Genomic DNA, 15,206 nt, shown 5'->3' with positions numbered 1-15,206 from the left:
CTGACTCGAAAACTCATTTGAAGGAACAGCCAAGGATTTTCAGGTGCTTAGCCAATTTAGGCTTTTCTAGTGTTCAGAATACTTTGAAGATCAACGAACAAAACATCGTGTTACTGGTACACCAGACAAAGCAGAACTGAGTTTGGAGTTAGAGCCAAAGGAACGCACAGGTTTCTGCAGAATTACGATGGGACTTCAAAGCAGGGGCAAGGTTAGGATTATTTTAGAAATGGTGTCAGATAACTCTGAGTTAAAATGAGTGTCCACTGGAAACTAATGCAATGCTGTTACGCTAACTGGAATTAAACTAAAAAGTTAAACAATGAAATGGGTATCCAGTGTGTGCATCAAGGATTTAAATGCAAGACAATGCAATTACAACAATTAAAGAATTAGTGAATTAAAAAAACAATTTTAAGTGGCAAAGTCAGAGTGACAGAAACTCGGAAGCAATGGACAAAAAAAGCCTGATTCAACAACAACAAGAATTTTTTTTTTTTAAATTACGCCAATGCTTGAAAGCTTAGAAATCACTGCAAACCCACTTGTAGGGATCTAGGCCAAGGAGAGGATGATGAAGGAGCCTAGATTTGGATCCAAGGATAGTCGCAGTGGTTACAGTGTAGTTTTATTGGGAGCCATGGGGAACTGGTTAAAATATTAAGTGGTAAGGCCCTAAGTTTCTGGAGCTCCATGTGTACCTCGTTTGGTGAAGTCACTGGCAGGTTAATCGGGGGATGGTTGGTGGGGGAGGTTGGGCCGGGCAGGAGAGCGGGCAGAACCGCCCACGCCCATCCCCCTGAGACTCCGAGCACCTTTGAAACCGCCAGGTGCACCACTAGGTAGGCCTCATTTGGGCCCGGATGGAGGCGGTGCCTGAAGGGGCTGGGCCAGCAGGGTTGAACTAGAAATGAGGGTGGGGGCTGGTCGGGGCCAGCCTTGCTGACTGTGGGAGCGTCCCGCAAGGAGGCCAGGCTAGTCCTACTGCCCCTCGGTGACCGCGGCGAGGTACAGGTACAGGGCCAGTCCCGGGAAAGGCCGGCCCTTTCAGAGAGGAGCTTTGGCCCTCTGACCCCGCGGATGTCAGCGCTCAGGCGCTGCGGGGCTGGAAGAGGAACCCTAGGCGACAGGGCGTGAAAGAAGGCAACTGAAACACCCCACAGATCAGACTAATGCTTCAGGAGGCAGGAACGAAGGTGAGTTGTGTCAGCGGAGTCAGGGGTGGGTGACCCGTTCGGGTGGCGGTAGCCCTGGGTGGGTGTGTGGGGGGGGGTGTGTGCGCGCGTGCGCGCGCCATGGGGCTAGGCGGTAGGTGTGAACTCCGTGCACACCAGACTCCTACAAGCAAGCAGGGTAACCCACAGTGACCTGTCACTTGGTGTGGGGGAAAAGAATCCTAGTCAGTAATTTTCTGCACATCTCTAAGAATGTTTTACCAGGCTCCCTGTTACCACAGGATCCTTCTCTGGCAACTTGGCAGTTAGCAGTGTTTGGGGCGTGATTGGAAAACACGTGTAGTTAGCAAGCTGATGCCTTCTTCAAAGTCCTGGTTTGTAAAAGGTGACCAGACAACTACCTAGAGAAGTCGAACGTAACTGTGCCCCCTTCCAGGGTCTGTCCCCTTCCGGGCAGCAATGGCAGGTCGGGCCAGGACCCGAGGCCGAGGCCGCGGGCGAGGTCGAGCGCCCTCTCAACGCGCCCCGCCGCAGGGAGCCGCCGCACCTCCGCCGCCTGGAGCCTCCACAGCCTGTTCAGTCTCCTTGGCGCAAAAGATGCTTTATCTTCTTCCCCTGCTACTTCCTTCTCATACGTTTTCTCCTATGCGAATAGACTTCCCTTCAACCCGAGTGGATGGAAAGGTTTCTAAAGAGCTTGGCCCTAGCCAATGACCCCTCTTTGAAAGTGACTTCAAAACGGGCACCTAACACCCCACAGGCATCTCTGAGCTCCTGATTCTCCCTCGCACACTTGTCTGGCTTGCTTCGTTGGAAGAAGCTCCATTCTTCCAGTCGCTCAGGCGAAAGTCTTTGCAGCCGCCCTAGATTCCTCTGTCGACCCCAAACTCTTCCTGCACACCAACATCCAGGAAACACTGTTGTCTCCCAATTTTCCAAAAACTATCTGGCATCCGACATTGTGTCACCACCTCTGTTCCTGCCCTCTGGTCCAAGCCACCAGCATCCCTTGCTGCACGTGGCAAGCGGTCTCCAAGCTCGTCTTCTTGCTTCCACCCTGGTCTTTCCTTCTGCCTGCTTCCCAGCACACAGAACCATATAAATCGGTCCATGCAGTTCCTCTGCCCGACATCCTGTAAAGATTCCCATTTTCTCAGTCAGAGGCACATTCTTTGAGGTGGCTTCCCTCCTGGGGTGCACCGGTGGCTCATTCCATTAAGCCCTGACTTCAGCTCAAGTCACAATCTCGCGGTTTGTAGGTTTGAGCCCCAAGTGTGACCGTGCAGAGCCCGCTTTGGATCCTCTGTCTTTCTCTCTCTCTCTCTCACCCACCCTCTCACCCTCCCCTGCTTGTTCTCTCTCCCTCCCTCTCTCTCTCTCTCAACAATAAACATTGAAAAAAATGGCCTCTCTCCCACCACGTCTCTGACCTAAGCTTGTCTACCTCGTGCTCACCTTGCTGCAGTCACATTGGCCACCTTGTTCTTTCTTGCACGTTTCTACATTAGATTTGCTCTTTCCTCTACCTATGGCTCTTATAACCTTGTAACTCACTCTCCTCTTTCCAGTCTTTGATTCAGTGGCAACTTCTCACTGAGGGTCTGCTTTGTCCCCCATGAATTCAACCAGCCCCCTCACATCCCACCTTCCGGTAATACCCAGTTTTCTGTACTTTGCTTGGTTCTAAATTCATATGTCTGTTTGCCATTATATGTCCTCTTTGGAGAGATGCCGATTCAGGTCCTTTCCCCATTAAAAGAAAAATGGGTTATTAGGTTTTTTGGCTATTGAGTAGCAGGAGTTCCTTATATATTTTAAATTAACCCCTTATCAGATGCGTGGTTTGCAAATACTTTCTCCCATTCCGTAAGTTGCCTTACATTCTGTTGATTCATTTGCTGTACAGAAAGTTTTTAGTTTGAATTCCCACTTGTCTATTTTGCTCCTGTTTCCTCTGCTTTTGGTATCCTCTGTTGTAGATACTTTTGTAATAAACTGAGACAAAATCCAGACCCCGTAAGACGACGTGATAAACATGAATATACAATATTAAGACACCTATTTTTATCATCTATGTCGCATCTCAGGGGTTATTAATATTTAATGTAAGTACACTGTATGTAGCAAGTACTAATGAATGATGCTTGGTGTTTTCTTTCAGTGAAGTTTGAATATGATAAATTTGATTGCTGGGTGTGTCAGGAATTAGTTGAGAGTTTGATAAAAATCATTTAAAAACTTATGTGTAAAATGAAATAAGTTTTTCTATTAAGGAAATTCAGACTGTGTTTTTATAAGAGCATCATAAGCTAGGGATAATAGCTTCCAGAAGTAACATTTTGAAGAAAACCAGTTTGTGCAACCCAAGGCATGGACTGTATTACCCATTTACGAGGTTTCTTTCATAATTTGTGAAAGATTGCCTTGCACTGTGCTCAAATATTCACCTTGTAAAATAGTTAAATTAGATGAATATTACAATGTGATAAAAATAACATGAGAGCCTTTCCCAGTTGCTGTAAAAAAAAAATCGATCAGTTGTTTTTAAAAAAAAAATCATGAAACTGGCCTTTGATAAATTGTGTTTTCAGTTTGTTTATGTAGAGAGACCGAGAGAGCAAGAGCAGGGGAGGGGCAGAGAGAGAATCCCAAGCAGACTGCATGCTGTCAGCACAGAGCTCTGATGCAGGGCTCGAATTCAGGAACTGTGAAATAATGACCTGAGCTGAAAGCAAGAGTCCTCAGCTTCATCCACTGAGGCCACTCAAACAAACACCTCTCATGCATTTTTTTTTTTTTTGAAAGGACTGTTTATTTAGTCAGCATCTTCTGATGCCAGTAGAGGGCACTCTGGTACCAGGTGATTAGCCTATAAAGGTAGAGAAAGGACAAAGTTTCTGATTAGAAGAAGCTTGCACTCTGAACAAATACCGGATGAAAGGAGGCAACGCCATAGCAGCAATGAATGCGGTGCTAGGGTAGCCGCTGACATGGAATGGGGTCTTGTTGAGAAAGGCTTCTGGGTAACATTCACCTTCTCTGGTGATCCATTACCGAACTACTGTTGTTTGGATCCTTTGACAACCCTCTTTTCTACCTCCAACCACCTCCACTTAAGTTGTACTTAACATTGTCCTTTGTTTACGTTTCCATTTGTTGTTTATCCTATAAAATTCATGGTTTTTGCATTTGTTTCTGTGCAGAGGAACTTCAGCTGGGGGCTGGATTGCAGGCACTGTCGCTGAGGGGAAAAGGGGTCTTGGAGCCATTTTTCAAGACCAGGTGGTGAATACCCGACAGTACTTGGAACATGTGAAAGACTCCACAACAGGTGTGCTGGCCTTTAACAACCTAGTGTTATGGAATTGTTCGTGTTGATCTTGTTCTGAGGTTCATTTGTGTTTGAGAATCTTAGAGCTTCACCCCATCACTGTGAGTGGAGGTACCTTCCTACCTTCTCATGATTTAATAACCTCCACCTTTGCAGAAATAGAGACCTATTTTAGGGGCCTGGATGTACTCTCCAGTTTTCTTTTCCTTTTATAGCAACTAAAATGATGCAGTTCTTTGGTTGTGCTGAGCCTTTTTTTTTTTTTTTTTTAATGCTAAACACTATTACAAACAGTGGCTCCCCACTCGCCGTCCCCTTTTGGAAGCGTTGTTACAAGAGGTTTTCTTTTGATCTCTTGTTACTGTTAATTTAATATTTTAATCTCCTGTTTTAACTCTAAATGTATGTTTGTGAGAGGATTCCTCTAAAAGGCCGGTACATATTCTGGGCATCAGGTGTGTATAAGTGTTCGTTACTTGTTCATGTCTTGGTTTGGCCTAACTTAAGCTCTCAAGATTGTGGTGTCTCCATTGTTTGGGGAGCGATTGGTCAACTTGTTTCATTATTGACCTGTGCCTCGGTTTTTGCAGGAATGCAAGGTAGAGTGGTGAAGCTATTCCCCAACCATTTCCAAGTGACCTCTCGCCCTGAACCCCTCACGTATAAGTACAACATTGATTACATGCCAGAGGTTGAAGATGGAAAAGTTCGTACAGATCTGCTCTGCCAGCATAAACACGTAATTGAAGAGTGTCCCACATTTGATGGGAACTCTTTATTACTGCCTCATAAACTACAAAAGCAGGGTAAGTAATGTGATTGGACACTTTCTTTTTCTTTAAGTTTATTGACTTATTCTGAGAGAGAGAAAGCACACGTAGGGGAGGAGCAGAGAGCAAGGGCGAGAGAATCCCAAGCAGGCTCTGCACTGTTTGTGCAGGGCCACAGGGCTTGAACCCACAAACCACAAGATCATGACCTGAGCTGAAGTCAAGAGTTGGGCACTTAACCAACTGAGCCATGCAGGCACTCCTGTTAGTGGACATTTTCTTGACCTTTGTTCTTTCTTTCTCTCACATTCTCCCTGTATTATAGCAAATACACCTTTTTCATACAATGGTTCATGGACACCTCTCGATCTCTTGCCCATAGGATTTGTAACAAAACCCACATGCCGTGTTTGGCTATCACTGATGTTCCCTCATGCCTTATTTTGGTGGTTAAAATGAATTTAAGAACAAAATATATATTTTTTACCTTTCCAATGGCAAATAGGGCTCAAATGCTGACGAAGTATTGAAAAAGTTTTTATTTCTTGTTCCAAAACTTCACACACACACACACACACACACACACACACACACACACACACGCATACACACACAGAACTGGAAGGACTTAATACTCCATTTCTTTTCCTTAATTTAATATTTTTGAGAGGGAGCAATTGGGGGGGGGACAGAGAGAAAGAATCTTAAGCAGGTTTGACACAGCACAGAGCCTGAAGTGGGGCTCAAACCCCTGAACCATGAGATCATAACCTGAGCTGAAATCAAGTGTCAGAGGCTTAACTGACTGAGCCACCCAGCTGACCCTCTTCAATAAACTTGAATAACTGTTTTTTTAAAACGTTTATTTTTGAGAGAGAGAGAGAGAGAGAGAGAGAGAGACAGGCAGAGTGTGAGCGGGGGAGGGGCAGAGAGAGGGAGACACAGAATCTGAAGCTGGCTCCAGGCTCTGAGCTGTCAGCACAAAGCCCGATATAGGGCTAGAGCCCATAAAATGTGAGATCATGATCTGAGCTGAAGTCAGACATTTCACCGACTGAGCCACCCAGACACCCCACTTCAGTAAACTTCTGTATTTATTTAGCAAGTGCATAGTTTACAGGAGCTTGTTTAAGTTAAAAAAAAAAAATCACTGTAACTATTCGATTCAGACCCTCATTTGGGTCTCCTAAATCATATTTTCTACCTGCCTGTGTCTCTGGGGGTTAAGATTGCTCCTGCCAGACACCCAAGTGACCTGTTGTTTTGTGGTCCAGTAATGAGCGTCCTCTCCTTGGAAGGAGCACTAGACCTTTTTGTTGTTTCTTTACCTCAGAAAACAGAACTGGTCAGCCAGTGGGGCAAAAAGATTGTGAAGGTGATCACTGAATTCTTCAGTGAACTCAAACCCACCTCACTGGACTGCTTACGTTATTACAACATACTCTCTAGCAAATGTGTTTCTGAGATTTCATTTCCTTGAGATTTGGTTGCATGTTAGTGTGTCAGTGGCACTGTACATAGCTGTTTGGTCCTAGAATTTGTGTTCTCGAGGTCTCCTCGTGTTCTGGGAGGGCAAGCGATCTTTGAGATGCATCGGCACTTGAACCTCACCTAGATGTGCTTGAGTTCTGTGGCTTATTGTTGACATTGTTCTTCCTGCCTACCCCCACATCCCGTGCCTGCTCCCTGTCTAGGGAGGGACAGATGTCAACTGTGCACAGCGATGCCTCTTTCTCCTGGAGTAAAGGTGCATTTGTTTTCTTTTCTTAATGGTTGTTTATTTTTGTAAGAGAGAGAGAAAGAGCAGAAGCAGGGGAGAGGCAGAGAGAGGGAGACACAGAATCTGAAGCAGGATCCAGGCTCCGAGCTGTCAGCACAGAGCCCAGTGCGGGGCTTGAGCCCTCAGTGCAAGATCATGCCCTGAGCCAAAGTCTGGTGCTTAACCGACTCAGCCAAGCAGGCACCCCTACATTTGTTTGGTGTTCTACACTTACGGTGACGCACAAATAGTGAAAATGAAAATTGGAGGCACGTAGTCTGCAAAAGAGGTTTCAGTTCATTTCTGGGGATGAAGGACCTTCTGATGACCTTCCCATGACCCTTTGTTGTAGATTATGTAAAGGAGGGAAAAATGGAGGTTCAAGGGGCCTTAATATCTACCCTACAATGTCATTTCCTTGTTGTATCAGGCACTTCCTGTTAATCGTTTGTAAAACAAAGTCACTGATCGATTTCTTTCCTCCAGTGTATCTCCGTGTTTGTTAGTAAATCTTCATAATATTCACTGCGGTTTCCACGAAATCCATTCTTCCAATTTCTAGAATTTCGAAGATGATGGATTTGAAGCAAGTTGGTCGCAACTATTACAACGAGAATGAGGCCACGGAGTTCCTCAATCATAAGTACACAGTGGAAAGTTTCACATTCTACAGACCTGACCATAGAAGCATTTGAGAAAGTGACTCTCATTTGAAGCAGTAGGATTTATAAGTGATGGTCTTTTCAGTGGTACCCACTGGCCATGAACGATTCAGTTAGAATTTCATGTAAATTTGGAACGAAGTGAAAAGATTCACTCTTACAGTCCTAGAGTGATAAGCATAAACCTTGAGGTATTCGGTAGTTCTATAAACCTCATAAGAAGTCTAAATCTTCTAAAATTTGGATAGTAGATTTCTTTTAAATACTTTCATAGTAATTATAGCTACATGTATGTATGTGTATATATTGTGTATATGTTTATAATTCATACACCTATATCCTATATATTCTCACATACATACATACATACATACGCATGTGTGTGGCTATAGGTGTGTGAGCCTGTGGGTGGTAACAATATGGTTTAACAAAGAGTGTAAGAGTTATAACTAGCCCATCAGGTAAATCTCTATTGGAAAGGTCCTTCAAAAGATCAGTTCTTACTAAAAATAAGAAATTGAAACTGCTTGACTCCTAAGCACCAATTTTAGACCCCAAGTTCCAACCCTGGGACGCTTGCTTCCTTGTTCAGAGCTTGGACTTTGACCCTTACATCTAATGTCTTCTGTTTGCAGGCTGGTAATCTGGCCTGGATATAGTGCTTCTATTCTTGAGTATGAAACCAGCATTACCCTCTGTGCTGATGTGAACCACAAACTGCTCTGAATGCAAACTGCTTATGATCTAATGCATGTTGATAACAAATCCCAAAGGAAAGATGCTATGGAAATTTTTAAGAATTAGTTGGATCAATTGTTTTTACATCTGTGTTTATTAACTTTTTTAATGCTTATTATTTTTTTTGAGAGAAGCAGAGAGAGTGTGGGGAGGGGCAGAGAGAGAGAGACAGAGACAGAGAGGGAGACACAGAATCCGAAGCAGGTTCCAGGCTCTGCACTGTCAGCACAGAGTCTGATGTGGGGCTCGAACCCACGAACCATGAGATCATGACCTGAGCTGAAGTCGGACACTTGACCAACTGAGCCACCCAGGTGTCCTGTGAGTCTGCTATTTAAAAACCTATCCAACCACTTTGAGAACTTTTTCCCCCCATAAGAGATGGTCCTATAGTTTTCGAATCAATAAACGTTAAAGGTCAGAGGCAGAAATAGCATGGGAATGGTGAGAATCCATCCACACTTTTCTCATCTGGCTATACAGCATGAGAGAAAGATAAGTTTCAGTTGTAGATTTTGCTGTTCTTGTGATTCCTGATGTTGATCCAGTCACCTGCTCTGAACCCTCTCTCACATGTAACAGAATATGCTCTTTCCAAATTTCTTTTCCCTTGCTTTGTGTCTAACTATTTTTAACAATCAGGGCTTAATTATCATCCATTAGCAAATGTCCACTTGACGGAAGTGTTTTACTTTTAACCTTCTTCTAGACCAGACATTTTAAGCTGAAGAGCGTGGATGTAAAGCTGCTTGGCCAGCATCATCGTAGGAGTCCTCAACTTTATTCCTGCTTTCCAATTTCTTTTTTTTTTTTTTACGTTTTTTTTTTAATTTTTTTTTTATTTTTGGGACAGAGAGAGACAGAGCATGAACAGGGGAGGGGCAGAGAGAGAGGGAGACACAGAATCGGAAACAGTCTCCAGGCTCCGAGCCATCAGCCCTGAGCCTGACGCGGGGCTCGAACTCACGGACCGGACCACGAGATCGTGACCTGGCTGAAGTCGGATGCTTAACCGACTGCACCACCCAGGCGCCCCACCTGCTTTCCAATTTCAAAATTCACTACAAAGCTCTAGGAATCAGGACAGTGGGATACTGGTATGAAGATAGACCTAAAAATCAATGGAATACAATTGAGAATCCTGGAGTTAACCCTCACATTTATAGTCCATTGACTTTTTTTTTCAGCAAGAGTTTCAAGACCGCTTTCTTGGGGAAGGAATACTCGTTTCCTCAAATATTGCTGGGACCACTGGATATCCACCTGGCCGTTCCTCACAGAAGATACAAAATTAACTCCAATTTATCCCCAAAATTAACTAAAACTAGACCTAAATGTAAGCGTTAAAACTCTATAAAATTCCTAGAAGCAAATCTAGGAGTAAATTTTCTTGACTTTGGCTTAGAGAAAACCTTATAAAATAAAATGCCAACAGAGAAGGGATGACAGAAGGAAAACATAAATTGGACTTCACCAAATTGAAAACTTTCTTTCTTTGAAGTGAAAAAAAAAAGGGGGGCGCCTGGGTGGCTCAGACGGTTAAGCGTCTGACTTCAACTCAGGTCACGATCTCGCAGTCCGTGAGTTCGAGCCCCGCGTCGGGCTCTGGGCTGATGGCTAGGAGCCTGGAGCCTGCTTCAGATTCTGTGTCTTCCTCTCTCTCTGCCCCTCCCCTGTTCATGCTCTGTCTCTCTCTGTCTCAAAAATAACTTTAAATTTTTTGTAATGTTTATTTAAGAAAAAGAAAGAAAAAAAAAAAAAGGAACAGAATGAGAGAACATTTGAAACCACATATCTCCGGAACATCTTGCTTCTACATATGTAAGAAATGTTTACAAGTCAATAATTAAAAGAGAACCTAACTTTTACTTATTTCTTCAACCCAACTTTCAAAAAATGGGCAAAGGATCTGAATAGACAGGCTTCCAAAGAAAATATACAAATGGCCAATAATCACATGAAAAGATACTCAATATTCTTGGCCATCAGGGAAATGCAAAGTCAAACCACAGTGAAATATCCCTTCATAGTATGATGGCTAAATTTGAAAAGGCAGACATTAAGTGTTGGCAAGGATGTGAAAAAGTTGGAACCACCCGTCAAATACTGCCGGTAGAAGTAAAAATGGTGTGGTCTCTTTGGAAAACAGGATGGCCCTTTTTCAATATTCTAAATACAGTGTCACCATATGAGCCAGCAATCTCTTCCTAGTTTTATACCCAAGAGAAATGAACACCTGTGTCTACCATAATTGATACATGAATGTCCATAATCTCATTATTCATAATAGCTCAAAGGTGTTAACAACTCAAATGTTCATCAACTGACAAATGGAAAAATAAAAATGTACATCCATAAAATAGTGTGTCATTTGGCAACAAAAAGGAATGAAATACCAATACATGCTACAGCATAGATAAACCTTGAAAAGTAGTACACCAAGCGGAAGAAGGCTGTCAGGAAAGGTCACATACTGTATCATTCAATTCATGTGAAATAGGGTGGGTAGGCAAATGTATAGGATTTACAACTCTGTGAATATACTAAAACCATTGGATTGTAGCCTTCCGTAGGTGAATTATATGTCATATGAATTTACTAAAGTGGATATATCCTGAAACTTCTTGTAGGATTTAAAGCTTCTCACTTCTTACATGATCCCATGCCATAAATATGTTAGGAATACTACTATGTGTTGTGACCATTCCACAGGTATAACAATAGAACCTATCGAGTGGATGCTATTAATTGGGAGGAGACTCCCAGAAGTACGTTTAAGAAATCAGGTGGTGAGGAAATCACCTTCATAGACTACTACAAGGAGGTAGGAAATGTCCTGTCCTTCAATGTATTTAAATCTCGTTTTGTTCTTATTATGTAGTCAAATGTATGTCTCCTAAAAATACATGTGCAATATAGAGTCCTGTATGTTAGATTATAATAATATAACATCACCTATTAACCTATAACATATATATAATCTATTATAAAATTTCTCCTTAGTGGTATTGTAACTTGACAGATGTATTATCCATGCATTCGAGTGCCTCATATATAGGGTAATGTCACATGATTAGAATGGCTCCGATATGGCCTCTCCCGTGGGCCTAAGAGGAGGCTATGGTACTTTGAAACATGTTGATGGATCATTGGGTAGAAAATATGGCAAGACTTCATATATGACCACTTTCCTTATATAGAAGGTTGAGCCCTATAGAATTTGGTTTGAAAAGAAGAAACAAATGACCAATTACCATCTGGAAAGATGTCAGCTGTATGCTGAATCTCAGAACTCATGGATTCCTCAATCTCTGTTCACAAAGACATAAGTAAACTTAGCTTGGTGCACAAAGATACACTAGTTGAGGAGATTAGTTTTCTAGCTTTGGCAGATGAGAGAAAGGAATTACAGATATCTGTAACAAATGGAAAGAACTTACAAATATTTTTTTAAAGAACAGCTTGTATTTTTATACTGGAATCCAAACCATGGCTACTTGGAACCACCAAGGCTACACAGCCCTCTGGCATCCCTTCAAGGGGTGGTGCTATTACATTATCCTCACTTGTGCTTCATACTTAGTTCTTGTTCATTCAATCCAAAAAAGCACTTAATGAGTGCCCATTACACATCTTGGGTATACATTGGTAAGACCACTGAGTTGTCTGTTCTTAAGGAACTTGCATCCTTACGGCAGGAAGAGAGACGGCAGACAAGACTGTTCTAAGGGTTATGAGGGATATATCTAGATAATTAAAATTGAGAGGTATTATGGACGGTGTCTGGTGGTTCAGAGTAGGTGGTCATGGGAAGCTCTGAGAAGCTGGTATGTGAATGTCTGAAAGGAGCAAGCTGTGTGCAAATGAGGGAGAAGAGAAAAGACCCCACTTTCCAGATGGGCGAGATGTATCCAGATCCCAAACAAGGCTAGATTATTCTGTGAAGAAGTGCACATGGTTGCGGGGAGGACATCCTTGGATGTAGGATATGAAATCAGAGGATGAAGTGGGGGCCACGTTGTATAAAGTGCTGTCCACTGAGACAAATGAGATATTGTCAGATGTTATACAGATGGATGAAGTGATATATTTTATTTTACAGAGATGTGTCTAATTACAAGGAACGGGCTGTATGTGGGTAAAAAGGGAGGCAGAGACATCAGTGAGGAGGTGGCTAAGTCACTTTAGGTCAATGATAATGGTGACCGGGATTAGGGTGGGAGAGGTAGGAAGTGAGTGGATGCCAGAGTCATTTACTACAACGGGGGAGTCGGTGTGAGAAGATTGGGGACTTTGGGGTTGACTTAGGCTCTGATGGAGGTGGTAGATGGAGATACCTGGCTGATATTTGCTTGTTCATTCTCCAAATTTGACCTCAAATGTCATTGATTGAGAAGAGCCATGCTGGGTATCCAGAGTACATCCACCCCACCCCCACACCAACCTGCAACCTCAGGCCTCTGTGGGGTCCCCTGTTCTGTTGTGCTCTTGCATTTCATAGCATCTATCCCAATTCAGAATTCTGTATTTGAGTGGTTATTTTATGAATCTCTCCCCTCTCTGTAGACAGAGTTCCACCAGGGCATGACAGTGTTGGTTTTGCTCCTTGTAAATACCTCTCCTGTCTTATACCATGACTAGCACATAGAAGTTGAAATATATATAGGTTGTAGTAAATTCACACATGCTGGCATCACAGAGCAGTGGGTTTGGGAATAATTAGAGGATTTGTCACATGAAGACAAACTACCTTCTTGGCACGAGTTGATAGGCAGGAGCCTTGGATGTAAAAGAAACCTAAGACTGTGGTTTCAGCAGGTTTAATTGAGAAAAAAAAAAAACAGACGGGCTGAAATATTTGAAACGATTTGAGTCATCTTGGGATGCCCTGGTGGGAACTCAGTCTAATGACAGATGGCAATTTAGTTGCCCTGTTGTCATGAGATCTAGAAAAATCCTGGAATCGATCGATGAGCCCTTAGAAGGAAAGTACAATCCTGGCCTTCAAAAAAGGTTTCATAATGCTGCAAAGAAGGACCACAGAACTCCTGTTTAGGTGCAGAAGTTGATGTTGGAGGAGGAGATCCTTCTAGGATGTTGCATGGCAGCTATGGGAAATAAGAGGCGTGTTTCCCAAAGTTGTTGACAGGAAGAATAGCTCGTCCAAAGGTTTTGATAGATGAGGCCCTAAAAGGATGCCATGATTCTACACACATGTAGACACCTGCACAAGCTTGGGCCTTAAGACTCTAGAACCAGGAAAATGGGGGTGAATCCCAGCTGTCTTTCAAATAACTAAAGACCACTCTAAGGGTGAAAAAAAACCATGTATAGTCTGCAATGAGATCATACGAATTAAAACTAATAGTTCAGCTTAAGAGAAAAAGAGCCATGAACACTGGATGTGAAGTTTTGTCGCGGGTAGGAACTCCTTTGAAGTTCTCGGGATGTTTAGCAGTCAGATAAAACCAGAATTGATGTGGCTAAATTCCTACTGATGAGGACCTTCCTGATCGGCATGGAAGGATCTATGAAGAACCATTGCTGTGTGTTGGAGAGTAAAGGCAGTTTGTGGCACGGAAATTGCAGCCCAGGGGTAGGATGTCTTGGCAAATATCTCTTCCTCCTGGAAGCAGGGACTGAGAGTTTAGGAGAAATGATGCAAGAGGCATGTTGGGAATAGATGTGGAATTGCAACTCTAAAAAGTTGACTGGGTTTGTTGCCCACCCCTCCGTTTGGGAATCGTCTTGAAAGTGCTCAAGTATGTTTGAGGAATCTTTAAGACAGTGCTGTAGTGAGAAATACAGATCCTAAGAGTCTGTCATACGTTTACTTATATGTAGTGAAAGGATCGTACAATGACCCCCAGTATAATGTCTGTGAGCATCCCGCTCTCCTTGGCTACGTGTGTTGACAGAGAAAAAAAGAGGCCATCTGCGGGACGTCTAACTAAGAGAATATGAAGAGAATCTTTAATGCGTTCTTAACCTTGAGGAAACCGTATCACCAGCACACCCCCAGGCCTCTGTTGGTGACCCCAAAATGCACTTCTGTACATATTTACGTGACTCTGCTGAGGCTTCACCGATAGTTACAGCAGTGTTCTTTCTTGTTTCTGTTGAGCAGCAACATGGTCTAGTGGTCACTGCCCTAACTCAGCCACTTTTGGTCAGCAAAGGCAAATGGAAAAAGAGCCAACAGGACACGCCCCATGAGCCTATAATGCTGGTTCCCGAGCTGTGCTACCTGACAGGTACTACAGATTTGTGCAGTCTTCAGAGAAGTCCACCCCTTCTGAGCCCCAGGTGTTAGGATGTAGAAGTACCAGCGTTTCATAATGCTCCATATGGCCCAGAGCTGCATTCTCTCTGCTGGTTCTTCCTCTTGCAGGTGCAGTGGTCAAGGCTTCTCTCGTTTACACGAGAGAGTTTACACTATTCTTGCTTCTTTAGCTATATCTTTTCTAAACTTTGTCTTTGGAAAGGTCTAACAGATGAACTGCATAAAGACTACAGAGTGAAGAGAGACATGGCTGTGCATACAAGGTTGGATCCAGAAAAAAAGGCAGCATGAATTACAAAGATTCACGAATATTGGACAAAAGTAAGTGTTATTTTTCTGTGTGTGTGTGTGTCCTGAAGCAGAGACTGCGTAGAACCCCTGGCATCTCACATGCTCCAACTAAAATGTGACAGTTGGGACGAAAACGATACCTTGGAGGGAACAACTCTATTTTTTTCTGTCAGTGCAAAGTTAGGGCAAGTCTGGAG

At 43.2% G+C, this 15,206-nt stretch overlaps 1 long non-coding RNA gene across 5 annotated transcripts in view; it reads left to right on the top strand.

Moving 5' to 3' along the window:
• The first annotated feature begins 741 nt into the window (after positions 1–741).
• Positions 742–15,206, top strand: part of LOC131495943 (uncharacterized) — a 47,331-nt gene continuing 32,866 nt past the window's right edge. For 2 of the 5 annotated variants that reach the window (XR_009254187.1, XR_009254185.1), the window contains exons 1-4: positions 4,042–4,506; positions 5,097–5,312; positions 11,148–11,259; positions 14,921–15,039. This is a non-coding gene — a long non-coding RNA (uncharacterized LOC131495943). Of the gene's footprint in view, positions 1,197–4,041; positions 4,507–5,096; positions 5,313–11,147; positions 11,260–14,562; positions 14,690–14,920; positions 15,040–15,206 lie in introns of those variants that run through there. The other 3 variants (XR_009254186.1, XR_009254189.1, XR_009254188.1) reach the window with 3 other exon arrangements.

This window comes from Neofelis nebulosa, chromosome 15 (assembly GCF_028018385.1).
Source record: "Neofelis nebulosa isolate mNeoNeb1 chromosome 15, mNeoNeb1.pri, whole genome shotgun sequence".
In the NCBI taxonomy this organism is placed as follows: domain Eukaryota; kingdom Metazoa; phylum Chordata; class Mammalia; order Carnivora; family Felidae; genus Neofelis; species Neofelis nebulosa.
The sequence above is the reverse complement of the archived record's forward strand: the minus strand, read 5'-3'. Positions and strand labels throughout refer to the sequence as shown.